The 10925-nt window shown below is 35.7% G+C and overlaps 1 protein-coding gene across 1 annotated transcript in view; it reads right to left on the reverse strand.

The window, feature by feature from the left end:
- The window catches only part of LOC145940300 (putative receptor-type tyrosine-protein phosphatase mosPTP-1), a 294710-nt gene extending 284023 nt beyond the window's left edge, over positions 1–10687 (reverse strand). The window contains exons 1-3 of the mRNA XM_083045236.1: positions 10102–10687; positions 3783–4037; positions 3631–3672 (exon numbers count right to left, since the gene is read on the reverse strand). The gene's annotated coding sequence lies outside the window, so the exon portion shown is untranslated. The remainder of the gene's footprint in view (positions 1–3630; positions 3673–3782; positions 4038–10101) is intronic.
- Positions 10688–10925: the final 238 nt, after the last annotated feature.

Here is a 10925-nt window from a genome sequence, read left to right on the forward strand (position 1 = left end):
GCCGCGCTCAACGTAGCGCGAGCCATAGCTGGAAATTGGAACCCCGCCTCGTCTACGGGAGTCGGAGGTTAGGCTAGGCCATCTAATCCAATGTTTTACAGGTTTACTGATTGCGGTGGAGCACTGTACGACGCGACCTCCGAGAGAGAGAGAGAGAGAGAGAGAGAGTAAGAGAGAGAAAATTGGACCAATCCTTTTCAATCCCTCTTTGCCCTCTTTCCCTCCCCCGCTTTCATTCACCCGATCTCGTCATTTTGGTGGCATTCCCTTCCTTCCACCCCCCGTAACCCTCTCAAATCGACGCGACTTCCTCTCGCATCCTCTTCCCTCTGTCTCGTGCCGCGCTGTCCTAATTCTCCGACAAATAAACGCATCATTGGGCAGCCGTAGATTTACCAATCAGAGTGATACCTACCTCCGTACAGGACAGTGGAAGCCCGCGCGGAAACCGTGCGGAAGCCCGCACGCGATTCGGAATAGCAATGAAAACAGACCTTTAAATCTGCCCGTATCTCGCTCGACGTTCTCTGTCTCTACGTCCCCTCGTGATTTCCGATCGTCACGGACCTTTTCTGGTCGGTCAACGTTCCCCATTAGCGACTTCACCTACGCTCTACTCCGAACCTCTCTTTTTCAATGAACTCATTAACATAGAGACACATACAACTAACGCGTCATTGATTTAAATGCAAATTTACTTTGCTTAAGAAACGAACTCTCGAGGTCAAAGAACACTTTAATGCAGTAAGTTTTTATAAAATTACGCTACGAGAATAAGTGATGAATAATGAAAGAGTCTAATACATAATTGAACTGGATATTATTGAAATTTTCAACGGTATCACGTAATAAACATTTTAAATCGTGTAATATTTTCCTCGTCCACGGCGTATAATAAAATGTACAGAAATAACTCTCTTTTACACGTTGAAATGACTTTATCGCCATTTTCGAAAACGCACCTGCATTGTATCGTCACACTTGCTGTTGATTCCGCGAAATTTCTAATCCAAGTAGGGCAATTATTTTTAATCAATTTCTGTCTCTTTCCCTCTCTCGCGTCGAATTATCGCAAGACTTCCTTCCATCAAACGCACCGCTGCGTTCATGGAACATCTCGCATCAAAGATTATTAACGAACGCTATCGATGAAAGGGACGCGCTTCGTTAAATCTGTCGTGTTCATTAAACCGATCGCGCGAGAGATACGTGCGAGAGTTTATAATAAAACTCTCTTCTCGGCAGTGAGAGAGAGAGAGGGGGGGGGGAGAGAAGCGAAAGGACCTTCGTATAGGATAAGTGGCGGAATCTCGTTTCTATAAATTGAAAGTATCGATAAAAGTAGGACAATGCGAGAATGCGAAAAGGAGAAAGCGATAATGGCCGCTTCTTGCATCGCGTTGAACGTTGCGTTAAGTTCACAGGTAGACGGCTGGCGGATAGATGGAATGGATAGATGGATAGATGGATGGTCTGGACGAACAGTCTGAACAGACGGACGTACGGATGGACGAACGGACGGACGGACGGACGGACGAATGTCCTTGCGCTATCGATTACAAGGATAGCTTACGCGACAGACAAGGAGAGAACGGTAAAGTGATGCAGACAAATGGTAATGTCATTACTTTTATCTCGACAGTTGCGAGAAGCACCTCGTCTACAATAAAAAGACGAAGGTAACGACGAGTAGACGTAGAAAAATGCGTAAAACTAATGTAACCGATACCTTCCCTAACATTAAGAGACTTAATTACAATAATTGTATTAAATTTTTATCAATTTCTCTCATTGCATTTCTGAATAATTATTTTTAGCGATGAGCACATTTATTTGAAGAAAAGAATCAGAAACTATTAGTATTCTTGAAGGATTTTTCGCAAAAAATGTTTGATTTATTAGCGAAAGCAACAAACAGTTTTTTTCATCATCTTGTTTTGCGCGGCAGATGCCACGTTAATACACGCAACTTTAAAATCAACACGAAAAACGCAATATTTTAAATCGCTGGTGATGAGAAAGCACGCTTTTCTGGAGCACGAATTACTCTATCGCGATTTATATACCTTTATTTATCTATCGATTATTCCTAAACTTAATTCACGAAAGAGATGTATGGTGATCAGTATAATTATTTGCGAGGGCTTGCGAACGATTTCGCTGCATCAATAACGTCGTACCATCTTGGCGCAACAAATAGACGGGCAATTACCGATGCACCGATGCATCGAAACCTAACAAGAACGGCCGGAGCTGGATTCGTATTGCCAATTCATTCGCTCGTAGAGCTTCGCTCGTACGAATGAACAAGAGAACGGAGAGGAAGGTCGGCCAAGGGGTTCTCTGAAGCTATGTAAACTGCAGAAACGTGCAAATAAGTAACCCACAGGCTTTCACGTAGGATAGTAACGCCGTGAGCTTTGCCCTCCGATAAATTGTTCGCAGGTCGGAGGTTAGCGCTATTTCGAAGGATGAATGTGCACTAATATGTGCGCGTGAATAACTCGGCGAAAGTTTTCCTCGCGCCGTGGGAAAAATTTTCTCGTGTACGCCGCAGCCCGACCTGATCCGGGAAAAGAGAGGATATCGGATGAAGTACTACTGACGAAACGTTACGAGCTTCCCTAAACGGAGAACGGATTTTTGAAACGGAAAGTTATTCCCCGTTGAAAATATGTCGTCTATGTTGTTGCGATAAAATTACATCCGCTATCGTGTCATCATCGTATAATTATATTATATTATTAATCTTTTTGAACGGTTCTCTTTTATTAAAAATTATATTAATGGAAAATACGAAATGGAGCATATATAAGATGTTAAAATTTTCGTAAGTTTTATAAAGAGAGATATTATTATTTAATTTTCTTAACATCTAACAAATTTGGCTTCTATATTTGTCTATTTTTAATAATATACATGTTATTTTATATTTATTCGTTCGATATTTCTTGATAAGTTTAAAATCTTTCTTTTTCTAAAAAAAAATATGTAAAGTCGATACTATATCGAAGTTTTATTGTTGTCGCTTTTCCGCGATGCTCATTGGCTGTTAAGATTCGCGTTGTGCGTTATATTCGTATCATCGAGAGGCTGTCATCGCGAGGATTAGCAGTTTGACAGTTTGTTCAAAATAAAATTAAATAAAATAATAATATTAGTTTTAAATAATATGTTATAATACTTTAAACTCGATTAATATTTTTTACAGTTATCAGCTGATAACTGTCAAAAAATATTAATCGCGAATAAAGTATTATAACATATTATTTCAAACATATTATTTTATTTAATTTTATTTTGAACAAACTGTTAAACTACTAACCCTCGCGATGACAGCCTCTCGATGCTACGAATAGAACGCACAATGCGAATCGAAACAGTCAATCAGCATCGTGGAAAAGATGCAACAATACTCACAAGAATCGACTTAACATACCTTTTTTAGAAAGAGATGTTATAATATTTTAAATTCGATTAATATTTTTGACAATTATCAGTTGATTTTTGCCAAAAAATATTAATCGCGAAGATATTATAACATATTTAAAATATATTAATAGTTTCAACATATTATATACACTCCCATTACCGCTAGAAATGTTATAAAATAAATAATTTCTCACTCACCGAGACGTACGATAGCAGAGTTGTAGTACACAGCACATTGATCTGAAAACAAAATATTCAAATTATGTATATATCAAATTATGTATACATATATGTGTGTCAAATATCTCATAAACAATGCAGTTTAGAAAAAATGTTTTTATTTCGCATACCTCACAGTTGTTCGGCTGTCGCCCGATGCCTCCCTGGGCCTCCTCCTCCTCTCTTGATCCATGGTAGCACTCACGACACTCCCGACACGCGAAACTTTACACGGCACTCCCGACGCGACGCGTGAGTCGCACGCGTATTTCGCGTACATTGTGCAATGACAAATAACGATGCGAAAACTATAATCGCACAAATAACGTCCGTTCGACACTCGAGAATCTCGCAAACTCGCGCGCAGCTTATCAGCAATGCTATGCCTGTAACAAATAAAATAAAATAAAATATTACTATTTTAATTTTTTATCATATTATTTTTAAATTTTTTAATATATTATAATATTTTTGACAGTTATCAGCTGATATTTCCGTCAAAAAATAATGTATTATAACATTATTTACAACATACTACTATTTAAATTTTTTAACATATTATTATTTTAAAATTTAATTAGCAAATTAACGCTTTAATCAGTTAATTTCTGTGAAAAAATATTAATCGGGTTTATATAAACTTTACATTATTTTTTTTTTTAATATCATTTTTTTAACATAAAACCGAAGAATGGCGCGCGCTTATGTTGTTCTAGTACTTTATATCACCGTGATAATATCAATAGAGAATGCAGTCAAAAAGATTAATATTAATTATAAGAAGTAAAATAATTATATATTAATGCGTTATTACATTTGTGTTCGCTACAGACATTTCATCACCAAGTGATATGTCAATTGGACTTTGCAGTTAATTGGATCGATCGTAAGTTAGGTATATCCCGAATAGTGCGTCGTAACCGTATGGAAATTTAGGGTGTGTGAAGTTGGCACCCCTATGTTATGCTATCATAGTTCTGTTAAGAGTTCTGTGTTATTTAAAACCATAGGAAGAGTTCTTGATAATTTTTAGAAATAGTTCCGATCATTACGATAACGAAAATCAGTTTCAAAAAATAGGGGTGCCAACTTCACATTTTTTTACACATCGAATTCCAATAGTTTTGAGCAGAGTTTTAAGGTTCTTTTAAATAATTATATAGTTCTCCTGATTATTTTTTGAAAGAGTTCTGCAATTTTTAGATAAAAAATCGTATACCTTCAATATTGAAGATATTTCTAAAATATCAAGTTCTCGTGAAAAACATTAGAGTTCTGAATCGTACTCGATAAGACAAGAAGAAACGTGAAAACCGCATGGCTCTAACTATTATAGTTTGAACTATAAGTCTTTCACCAGAACTTGATATTTTAAAAATATCTTCAATATTGAAAGTATGTTTTTTTTATCTCTCTAAAAATTGCAAAACTCTTTCAAAAAATAATCAGGAATTATAAAACTATTAAACAATTTAAATTTACTCACCTCACGGTTGCTCCTTTGTTGCCCGATGCCTCCACGGGCCTCCTCCTCGTAGAAGTTTCGAAACACTTGCACTCGCGTTACTTTTTTTCGTTCGCGACGCGCGGCGACGCCCTGGTTTTAGCTATCACAATCTTCGACGCGTTTTGGTAAAACGCGAGACTCGCGCGCGAATAAAACCGAAGCTCCATTTTCGCGTCGCCGTTTTTTCCAAGACCCACTTTTCGCAGGGGCTTATCGAACGAAGATGATCAAGAGAGCGACTTCGCCGCGACGCACTGAAGTCGCCGAAGGATGCAGCGAGACGAACATTGAGCGAGACTCACGATCGACGAGATCAATTTCACGTGTGCGATCGCGATTACGATGTCGGTACGCGCGACGCGATCGGATTTATACGATAATTAACCGCCAAAGACGCTAATTAATACACTCGTCCTTTCGCGGACCAGCAAGAAGCGCGCAACTGTTGATCACGAACAATCGAAGAAGAGCACTGGAGGTGGAGCTAGTCTTGAGTCTTCTTGTATTGGCACTGGGCAAGCTTCATGTAGCGCCCATGCTGCCAGATGCCGCTTTAAAGGAGGTGGAGCTAGACTGGCACTGCCAGGTTCGGAACGCGCAACGATACGTCGCGCCGAGTCGTAGTGGTGGGGCATTGTAGGGCTCGCGACGTGGGAGCTCGGCGAATCACGTCGCGACTACATACCTCCACCATTACAACCTGATGGGGGTATGTAGTCGCGACGTGATTCGCCGAGCTCCCACGTCGCGAGCCCTACAATACCCCACCACTACGACTCGGCGCGATCTATCGTTGCGCGTTCCGAACCTGGCAGTGCCAGTCTAGCACCACCTCCAGTGCTCTTCTTCGATTGTTCGTCAACGGTCGCGCGCTTCTTGCCGGTCCGTGAAAGGACGAGTGTATTAATTAGCGTCTTTGGCGGTTAATTATCGTATAAATCCGATCGCGTCGCACACGTGAAATTGATCTCGTCGATCGTGAATCGCGCTCAATGTTCGTCTCGCTGCATCCTTCGGCGACTTCAGTGCGTCGCGGTGAAGTCGCTCTCTTGATCATCTTCGTTCGATAAGCCCCTGCAAAAAGTGGGTCCTGGCAAAAGCGGCGACGCGAAAATGGAGCTTCGGTTTTATTCGCGCGCGAAAAAGCTCTCGCGAGTCTCGCGTTTTACCGAAACGCGTCAAAGATTGTGATAGCTAAAACCCGGGCGTCGCCGCGCGTCGCGAACGAAAAAAAATAACGCGAGTGCAAGTGTTTCGAAACTTGTACGAGAAGGAGGCCCGGGGAGGCATCGGGCAACAAAGGAGCAACCGTGAAATGAGTAAATTTAAATTGTTTAATAGTTACATAGTTCCTGATTATTTTTTGAAAGTTTTGCAATTTTTATAGAGATAAAAAAACATACTTTCAATATTGAAGATATTTTTAAAATATCAAGTTCTGGTGAAAGACTTATAGTTCAAACTATAATAGTTAGAGCCATGCGGTTTTCACGTTTCTTCTTGTCTTATTGAGTACGATTCAGAACTCTAACGTTTTTCACGAGAACTTGATATTTTAGAAATATCTTCGATATTGAAGGTATACGATTTTTTATCTAAAAATTGCAGAACTCTTTCAAAAAATAATCAGGAGAACTATATAATTATTTAAAAGAACCTTAAAACTCTGCTCAAAAAACTATTAAAACTCGATGTGTAAAAAAATGTGAAGTTGGCACCCTTATTTTTTGAAACTGATTTTCGTTATTGTATAATGATCGGAACTATTTCTAAAAATTATCAAAAACTCTTCCTATGGTTCTAAATAACTCAGAACTCTTAACAGAACTATGATAGCATAACATATATAGGGGTGCCAACTTCACACACCTGGAAATTTGTCAACACAGTGAAAAGATCATGGTATTCCTCGCTCGTAATGCTTAACGACGTCTGGCGAGGCAACGAAACGTCACGTAATCTAAGCGGGAACAATACGATCGAGTAAAATTTAATTTCGCGAAAGAGAATTCTTCGCGTCGCGCCGCGCCACGTTACGCTGAACGATGAAGGGTTAGCGAACGGAAGGAGAGATCTAAGAAGATAAAGGGATGTACCCCCGGCGAAAGCGCGATGTTTGAAACGTAGTTAATAAAATCTCATGAATATTCAACATCGCGGGAATCGAAGTCCCACAGGATCGAAACAAAAAGGTCGACGCATATTTACCGTTACAAACTCTCTCACCGTCCCGGAAAATTGAACTTTCAGAATCCGCGCGGATCATTTTTTGCCAACTCCACCCGTGGGGCGATTCTCAAATTGGACTTTCAACGATAAAATTTTTTTTACCACGCCGAGAAGCGAGCCATGATCGCTTTCATAAATATCGCTATCTCTCGTCCAATTGAATTAGCGATTTCAAAGTCATTTAACGAAATTTGAAGCAATTTAGCGCACTTTGCACACGATTAAAATAAAATGACAGAACTAGATCAGAAGTCCATTTCTAATTGTCAATTCTGAATACATAAATTTTATACATAAATTTATTGTATTCTCCTTTCTAAAAAAGGCATGTTATTGACATATTGTCGCTTTTTCGCGATGCTGATTGGCTGTCTCGATTCGCGTTGTGCGTTATATTCATAGCATCGAGCAGCTGTCAGCTGTCATCGCGAGGGTTAGCAGTTTGACAGTTTGTCCAAAATAAAATTAAATAAAATAATATTGTTTTGAATAATATGTTATACTTTAAACTCGATTAATATTTTTGACAATCAGCTGATTTCTGTCACAAAATATTAATTACGGATAAAGTATTATAACATATTATATATTATTATTTTAATTATAATAATATGTTGTAAATAATATAATATGTTATAATATATATTTATAATATATACTTTGTCCGCAATTCATATTTTTTGACAGAAATCAGCTGATAACCGTCAAAAATATTATACGAATTTAAAATATTAAAACATTATTTAAAACATATTATTTTATTTTATTTTATTTTGGATAAACTGTCAAACTGCTAACTCTCGCGATGACAGCCTCTCGATGCTATGAATATAACGCACAACGCAAATCGAGGCAGCTAATTAACATCGCGAAAAAGAGGCAACATATACTTGCGAGAATCGATTTGCCTTTTTTTAGAAAGGGACTAGAACAACATAAGCGCGCGCCATTCCTCAATTTTATATTAAAAAGAATTATATAGAAATCAGCTGATAACTGTCAAAAAATATTAATCAAATTTAAAGTACCATAACATTTTATTTAAAACATATATTATTTTAATTTTTATAACATAATATTATTTTAAAATTTAATTAGCAAGTTAACGCTTTAATCAGCTGATGTATGTAAAAAAATATTAATAAGGTGTTAATTTGCTAATTATATATTGAAATAAAAATATGTTATAAAAATTATAAAATAATATGTTTTAAATAAAATGTTATAGTACTTTAAACTCGATTAATATTTTTTGACAGTTATCAGCTGATTTCTGTCAAAAAATATTATTCGAGTTTAAAGTATTTTAACATATTATTTATAACATTATTATATATATATATATATATATATATATATATAAAATATAGACTGACTATAAGCTACTGGCTATTATTATTTAAATTTTTATAACATATTTTTATTTTAAAATTTAATTAGCAAACAAACTTTATATAAAAATATTCTTTTTTATATAAAATCGAGGAATGGCGCGCGCATAGAGAGCTCGCGTTTGTGTTGTTCTAGTCTTTATAAAAAATGTACCATCCTCTCGAAAGAGAACTAGAACTGTTTATTGTTTAATGAATGCAACTTCAATTAGAACGATGAAACATCTGTCGGAACGCATCAACCATACGCATTAACAAAAATGCAAATATAATAATGCCCAAATTTATGCAAAGAGTGCAAACTATACAGAAATTTGCTGCCATATGAATAAACATGAATAACGCGTAAAAAAGCTATAGCGCAATATTCAATATATCAATTATACAATTCCATTAACATGCACATGTTCTCAATAAGAAAAGCAGAGAAGAAATAAATATTTTTAAAATACATTTTTTTAAATATATTTTATAAAACTTTATTATTTTATGTAAAACTAAATAATAATTTAACATGAATACATAAAAAATTAAATGCAATTTGTGTAGAATATTTTATTCCCAATGAATTATAGATTAGTATGACAATATGTATTTATATTCAATCAATTTAATCTGGGAATAATTTAATCTCTCGAAATAGATTCTACTTTAGTTTTTCTTATTTTATATATCTACTAGTTCCACTATTAGTCACTCGAAACTAATATCATCAATAAATCATTTTTTTGCTATTTATGTGATTCTTTATATAGTTTATACTATAAAATGTTAAAATATAAAAAAACAAATTTTGTCATGTTCTATTTGAATTCAATTTAACTCGTGCATTTTATATATAACATGCTCTTGTATTTTAATACTTCAATAAAAAACTTCACATCCCAAATTATATAATTAAAAGAATTCTAGATTAAAGAGTTTAATTTCTTTTACATTTAAATTTTGATATCTATCAATTTTCAATTTTGTTAAATTCAAGCAAAAATATATTATGCAATTTAGGCATTATTACATATATTATTATACATATAATTTCACTCACCGGGTTATTATTTTTTTATATATATGTGTATGTATGTGTATTCAAAAATTTCTAAAATCATAAATATTAATTTTTAAGAGATTAACTTTTTTTATTTTTTTGTAATATTTTTTGAATTTATATTAAAATTATTTTTAATTAATTTTTCAAAATTTATTTTCAAAAACGACTAAAATCAAGAAATTGATTTTCAGAATTGTTTTCATATGAATATCAATTAAAAAATAAATAATTTTAACGTTTATTCAAAAAACAAAATTTAATCAATGTTTACTCACCGAGCCGATAACCGTTGCTTATCTTTGCCAGCTTCTGCATCCAAGTTGACATCTAGGACAGCTTCACTCGAAGACACTCGAATACGTGTTGACCGGAATGATTATTTCGCGCACGAAATGATTAATAAAAATCCCGTACTCTCGGTTTTGTGCGGCACGTTTGATTTTCAATACACTTCCGGATATTTCCGACACTCCCGACTTGTGACTTCTCGACTTGCATTTTCGACTTACGGCACTCCCGATTTTTAATACTTTCGGATACTTTTTCCGATTTACGATACTCGCTCGATATTCATAACTTGTAACTCCCGATTTTCAATACTTGGCTCGCGATTCATATTCACCGATCGCGCAGATTCGATGCAGTGCATATTCGACGGCAGAACCTTAATTAATACGTGACGTGACCTGTCAATCGTCCGATTTCATTGCACATAGAGCGAGTAATGTGAGATGAACGAAGGAAATTTCGACGTAGGACATAGTACACATAAGTGACGTATTATTCGATGCGATACAGGTTATGAATTAATAGAGAGAGAAACATGGTTAATTACGATCGCGTATATTAATTAATATACTACTACGATCATTATAATGTTCGCAGGATCAAGACCGTCCCGAGTACACGGTGTAATAAAATAGAATGAAATGTATACGATTACAATGCTCGTCTGACCGAAATATCGAAAATGCACGACTCTCTAAATATGACGGGTATTATTATATATACATTTTCCGAAAAGATTCTTTACATCTCGATACTTGTAACCTTTCGCTATTGCATGTCTGATCGTGATATCGAAACTTTCTTTATCTAT

This window comes from Prenolepis imparis, unplaced genomic scaffold (genome assembly GCF_030444845.1).
Source record: "Prenolepis imparis isolate NDT839.2.m4 unplaced genomic scaffold, iyPreImpa1.0 SCAF_9, whole genome shotgun sequence".
In the NCBI taxonomy this organism is placed as follows: Eukaryota; Metazoa; Arthropoda; class Insecta; order Hymenoptera; family Formicidae; genus Prenolepis; species Prenolepis imparis.